The sequence below is a fragment of the Hypomesus transpacificus genome, chromosome 13 (assembly GCF_021917145.1).
Source record: "Hypomesus transpacificus isolate Combined female chromosome 13, fHypTra1, whole genome shotgun sequence".
NCBI lineage: Eukaryota > Metazoa > Chordata > Actinopteri > Osmeriformes > Osmeridae > Hypomesus > Hypomesus transpacificus.
The window spans coordinates 4787790-4794520 of NC_061072.1; the positions used below are offsets into that span (position 1 = coordinate 4787790).

General features: G+C 43.1%; 1 long non-coding RNA gene across 1 annotated transcript; it reads left to right on the top strand.

Annotated features, from left to right (window-relative positions):
- Positions 1 to 3273: 3273 nt before the first annotated feature.
- On the top strand, positions 3274 to 5608 carry LOC124475773. Its single transcript, XR_006956968.1, has 5 exons — positions 3274 to 3644; positions 3748 to 4290; positions 4363 to 4428; positions 4617 to 5068; positions 5191 to 5608. It is a non-coding gene; the product is annotated as an uncharacterized LOC124475773 (long non-coding RNA).
- The last annotated feature ends 1123 nt before the right edge of the window (positions 5609 to 6731 follow it).

A 6731-nucleotide genomic window follows, 5' to 3' on the forward strand; every position in this document is an offset into this window, starting at 1 on the left:
AGATCGTTTTGTAAATGTTGACTGGAGTTAATAGAATAAAAACGACCGGAAGACACAGAAACCTAACCGTAATGCAATACCACCTACATCCACCGGGGCCGTTGCTTCAAGGCGAGGGGTGGGGGCTTGACTCAATCGCGTCGCTACCCACAATGTACCACGCAAGCGATTCGCCTGGCTCCATAGAAAATGATTGGAAAACATGTTGTTGCTCGCATCGCGTCGCTGCAGTGTGAACGCACTGTTAGTATTTTGAGTTGCAGGGGCGAATCTAGGTTCCCACTTTTGGGGTGCTAAGCCCCAATATAAAACCTATGATTTACATTACATTTACATTTAGTCATTTAGCAGACGCTCTTATCCAGAGCGACTTACAGTAAGTACAGGGACATTCCCCCCGAGGCAAGTAGGGTGAAGTGCCTTGCCCAAGGACACAACGTCATTTGGCACAGTGGGGAATCAATCCGGCAACCTTCTGATTACTAGCCCGACTGCCTCACCGCTTACCATCCACCAGCCACTGCCGCCAGCAGTTTATCACTCAGTTCTGTGTGCTTGTTATAATTATACTAGATAACTTTTCCAGAGGTATCTCTGCTGAGTTAGAGCAAACCGCTAACTTGATATTAGGCTACTCGGTGTAGAATGATGGTATTTTGGTGAAATGGTAGCTAATGTGGTAGAAGTACCTAGTTGGAGAGCTCACTGTCTGTGCTGTCTCTGGTGTAAATGTTTACTCCTGTGTTACAGCTCAGGGGAACATTTCATTCATATGCATTTGTATGTTTCACTCATTAAACAAATACATTCAAATTCTATACAGTTTTGTTCCTCTTGACGTAGTGTCCATTATCTGGGTCGTAGGTAGCTTACTTGAGAGAGGCGGCTCCTTCCAGCGAGGGGGCCGAGCTTCAGCTCCTTCAGGGGACACGTCCCCCCCCCCGTCTGTGGGAGACAATTGCTGCCGAGTCAATGCATACATTTGAAGGCAATAGCCAGTCCATATATTCAACATTTAACCCCACTGTCTGTTAATATTACAGGAGAAAGTGTTCAATGTTGTATTAAATGTAAAAATATACTACGAACAGGTAACGCATATTTTGCTTAGGCTATATACGCTTGTGATTGTAACCTCGACGTCACCTTAGTTTTAATCATATTCGACATGATACTAAGTAAATATCAATTGGTGCCTATTTCAATTTGTAGTAGCAGTTTCCCCCAGAAGAATGCTTTTCATCAAAAGATGATGATGATGATTAAGATGACGAAGAGACATTGAATGCTGCCGCAGAATTGGATGTAGAGGATTATGTATGGTGGTAGTTCTCTCCCCATCTACTTTTATTTACAGGTTTGTGCGGAATTGTAAGTTACACTGACATTGTGAGAATAATTAATATTAAAAAAACTATTTGCACATTCTGATCCTGTGGAACAGAGCATGCTGTATACAGTGAGATGTTCATTTAATGGCAAGTGAATTTTGCATGTGGAACTGTGAAATGTAGCTAATGTAATCTCATGTATACCCAGTTACAAGTAAATGAGTTGTACAAATTGCACCTCGTGAAGAAAGTGCCAAAAACTGAGAGATGGTGTAGGCCTACTTAAGGTAGAAGAATAAAGGCTAATCTCCAAAAACATTTACTGGAACACCAGTTACGGGAGGATGCATGGTCACAGGTGATGGTAATTGTAGGAACAATAACCTACATTAATATTAATTGTTGAATTTGCTGAATTTCTATTTTGACCAAGAGATGTTGTATATAGTGGATAGCCTTACATCTTGTAAGGCTATCCACCTGCCCCCACCTCTCTTATGGTAAAATATGGAGTTACTGGATGGAGTCTCAACTTGATGGCTCTCACATCTTTGTAACTTACTGTAGCATTGCTAGACATGTTGATAAGTAAGGGTCAAGATTCTGGTGTGATTGTAGTTGTTCTTGGGTATAAAGTAATTGTGAAGCATTGTTCTGTGGATTCTTGATCTCCTGAGACCTTCTCCTCAGTTCTGGCTTGGCCTAGGCCTACTCCTTCTTCCTCACCTCATGCTTTCTATCTCTGGTTTACAATAATCATGGTAGAGTAGGTATAAGAGTTAACTTAATTGATTGCATTCATTTGCAATATGATAAAATGATTATATTATTTAACTTTAATTTGACCATTCTTGCTCTGATTTAACCCAAAGAGTCAAATAACTGTAATTCCATTGGTATTGGCATTATTTGGTTAATGTTAATACACTGTTCAGTTTCCCATCTTCCTTCGAACCATACGGGAATTAGTTTCGGTTGTTAGGCCAATATATTGACCCCTAACAATGTTGAAATAGATTTGCTGAAACAACAGTTACAGGACGGTAGCCTACATCATGTAAATTGTAGGAATCATATGAATCATGTAAATTGTAGGAACAATAGCCGATAGAAATAGGCTAGGCCTACTCATTGTTAGATTTCTATTTGTATGCAATAAAGAAGACCAAATACAATTTCAATTATTTGTCCTTATTTCAGTGCCAAAAAGCATTTGGTCAATTCTGAGTGCAAATCTACGGTGAGTGACACTATCGATGAAGACCCAAGGGCTGAGAATGTTGCTGATATAAATTACAGATTGTGACAGGAAACGGTAACGTCAATTTAGGTATTCATTAGGGAATTAAAGTACATCAAACCGCAGTCTTAAAATCGTCTCCTGGCGTATAACTAAGCGAATTAAATTTTGTTTGAGATCGCTCGGGTGAACCAGGAAATTAGGCTATATGCCGTGTCTGCCAACGCTATCAGGCTAAGAAAGTGGGAGGGGATCGGTAGAAACGCAGAGTTTGGCATGGAAAACCTGCTAGCGAGCAGGTTAGTTTCAAGGAGTAAGTTACCATTGAAACTTACCAAAAGGTTTCGTTACCTCTCTTTCTGGAACGTGGAACTCGGAGTATGCCTCTTTTCAGGGTTAAACAACTCAAAGTTTTCACTAAACCCGCTATTTGGAATACCCCCCAGGGTAGGCTAATCACATAACGTTTACAGTCTGGTATAGCCTAATTGAATGCATTTAAACATGGCTATTAAACATCATGAAATGCACATATAGGACTATAGGCTAAGGCAGCAGCCTGGTTACATATTGTAAACTATGTGCAGGATGTAGTCGGAAAATAGCTAAAGCTAGATAGACTAAACGTAAATTAGCATATCTAATGAACATAAATCAAACATTCACAATTAAAGTGACTGTTTTTTTTCTGTTGCAGGCCTACTGAGTCGGACAGAGAGGATTGCAGTGAGTGAGTTGACATCGATCAGGAGGACCATGTTGAGAAGATGCCAGTCAGTGCAGAACAGGATCAGACCAGGAGTACTCGGAGTACGTCAACTCTGAGTTTAGAGCGTGCATGAGTACTACAAAAAGCTACAGAAACATGTATGGAGCGCCGACAATAGGATTCGCCATGGAAACAGTCGACAAGAAAAGTGCTTCCTTTTTCACCTCAATGGAATTGGAAATTGTAATCCGTGCCTATGGTGAGTCCGAGCACATATTAAAAAAAAAAAAAAAAAAAGGAACATGGCTGTAGCGCCGAAGGACAGACAGTTGGCGTGGGAAACAATTGCTGACCGAGTCAATGCGTAAGTTTGAATGTAGTCCATAAATTGAACATTTAATGTCCGTTAATATTACAGATGAAAAAGTGGTGGAACTGTAATTTAATCAAATACAATGTTCATATAGGTGCAATCCAACAGGCGTGAAGCGCACTTGGCAACAACTTAAAATGAAATATACAAACAGGTAGGGCATATTTAGCCTTTTGGCCCATAGGTTCGTAATTGTAGCTTCCATTACTTTTGTATTAATCATATTTGACATATAAAGTGAATATCCGTCAGTGCCTATTTTATCCTGTAGTGACAGAAACACACAATGTCCTGTCGACTGATATCCTGCTTAATAGATTATCGTTGAGTTCAATTCAGCAAATAGAAAGAAGGCAGAGACATGTAAAACGGGTGGAGGGCCACCTCTGACCAATGCAGAAGAACTGGCTCTGAGCCACAACATTGGGCGTCCAGTGGCTGAAGGCATCCCTGGAGGAAGCTCATCAGAGCCTATCACCCCACACGACACAAGTGCCTACATAAGATGTAAGTATGTGCCATAATGTATGTGTGTGTATGTATTTTCATTTTCCACTCAAGTCCACTTCTAGGCATCTAGGTTATCCATGTTGTCGAGCGTCCTGCAAGCCTTTGCACAACAGTACCCCTTCCACTTGTAAGTAGGCCACTCAATACTCTATTATGCATAGTTGTAGTGAATATACTGAAACAATACCTTTCATCACAGGATGAGAAGGATGAGGACACATTGACTGCTGCCACAGACAGGGATGCAGAGAGGCCTACACACATGGTAGATACTGATAGTTCTCTCTACAAGTACTTCATTTACAGTCTTGGGTGTAATTGTCAGTTTAAATGACTTTGCGCCTGGCGCAAATCTAAAATGGGTAGGTCCGAAGTAGCTACATTACTAATGGGTGTGGTTTGGGCGTAACGTGCAATTAACCCATTTGAACGTCATCTTGCATTCCCTTTAAGAGCAGGCGCGCTTGTTCCATGGCAGATTGCTATTCTGATGGCGGATTTGCCAGGCGCGCGCCAGGAGCAATTCACCGCCGAGGAGACCGACGTTCTCGTCAGGGCCGTAAAAGACAACTAAATTAAATTGTATGGGGATGGGAGAAACCCACCCAAATTAGCGTCTGTTAAACAGGCATTAAAGGAAATTGCTGCAATTGTATCCATGGCTGGCACTCCCAGGACATCGCACCAGTGCCGCAAGCACTACAACTATGTCAGAAGACGGGGGAAGTGCAAGCTTGCTGGCAACAATAGGACACGCCGCAGGACTGGAGTTGGATCTGCCTCTACACAGGACCTGACGCCAGCAGAGGACATCGCTGCGTCCACCCTCACCGCTGAAAGTGTTGAGGGGTTTGGGGGCTTTGAAATCGGCACCCAATCCGATACACAAGCTGTCCAACCCCAAGGTAGGCTACATTTACAAATCAAGTTCACATACATAGAGATGTCATGCAAATCTTTTTAATCATAGACATGAAAAAAAATTACACAGCCCATACAATAAATTAAAACCATGTAATGCACCAAGGTGCAGAGAATCAAGACACTATACGCCGTGGCAGCGTGGCCAGACCGGAGGACCACCCGTTCCTGCAGCTCCAGCAAACCGGGTTTGACAAGCTGGAGCTGTCCGAGACGCGGAAAACCATCAATGCCCGCCTTGACCGGGTGGCGATGTTGCTGGAGCCTCTTTGGGTGCATTGCCGCAAGCTTGAAGAGGATTGCTGCAGCCATGGAGCGTGGGTCTCCTGATCAATTATCTGCCCCTCCCTCCACCTGTTGTGCCCCTTTCTCCGCCTCCCCCCACTCCATCTATCCGCTCCACCAGGAGCACATCGGGCATTGCCACTCTGGAATATGTCAGATCCCGACGCATGCCTGTCAGAGGACAGAAGAAGAATTAGTTTCTGTTAAAATCTTTTGAACTTTTTATCTCAGTTTGTATTCTTTTGTTCAGTTAGTTTGCTGTTGACTTGTGTTTGACAATGTGAATAAAGATATATCACGACACTTTCAGATTTTTTGGCCTCAGTCACTGAATCATGAGGTTATGAATGCATGGTGTTATTTTTGCAATGTAGTCCAACTTTAGACAGAGAGTACTTTGCTTACCTCAATTTAGACAATGCAACTTTTCTGTCAAATGAGCTCTCCTCATTTGACAGAAGAAGCTCTTCTCGCTGCTGCTGGGGCATTTGGGTTAAGTGGCATTGGCACATGCAGTTCAACTTCACGTCTCCTTAAGTCCTCTAATATTTCCTCATTTATGCCAACAACACATCCATGATTCATGGAAATGTTGTGTAAAACACAACAAGCCACAAAGAATGCTGCGACCTTTTGAGGACTGTACTGTAAAGTGCCTCATGACCTGAAGCGCATTTTCAGTATGCCAAATGTCTGTTCGATTACACTGTATGTTTGTGTGTGTTTTCTATTAAACAGCATTTCATCTACAGTTGCTGGCATGATAATTGGTGTGATCAGCCATGTCTTTAACGGATAGCTGTTGTCCCCTAACAGCCACTAATCCAATGGGGGATTCCCCTCGAAGATGGCAGGAATGGCATGAATGAGTTTGCCAGTATAAACGAGTCGTGGCTCGAGCCAGGGTAATTAGCACACACATGGGTGATTATACTATTCGCATCACAAATTACTTGCACGTTGATTGAATGGGTTCCCTTGCGATTGATGTATATCAGTGCGTTTTCTGATGGGGCACGTAGCTGTACATGGGTGCAGTCTATAGCACCAAGGACACCAGGTAACCCATACTTCGCCCAAAACGCCTGCTTCGCTCTTACCTGTCTGTCAGGTGTGACGGGGAATTTGATGTATTCCCCAGCATGTCGGACTAGACCCGATGTCACTGCATGTATAGCCGAACTTATGGCATATGGCGAAATACCTCCAATGGAGCTTAGGGGCTGCTGGAACGACCCAGACACCTAGAAATGCAGTGCAGCTGTAACCTTCAATGCGACGGGCAAGGTATAAGGACAGGGTGCATCAGTCCCCAGCTCATCTGCCAGGAGATGGCAAACACCTGTCACAGCCTGACGGGTC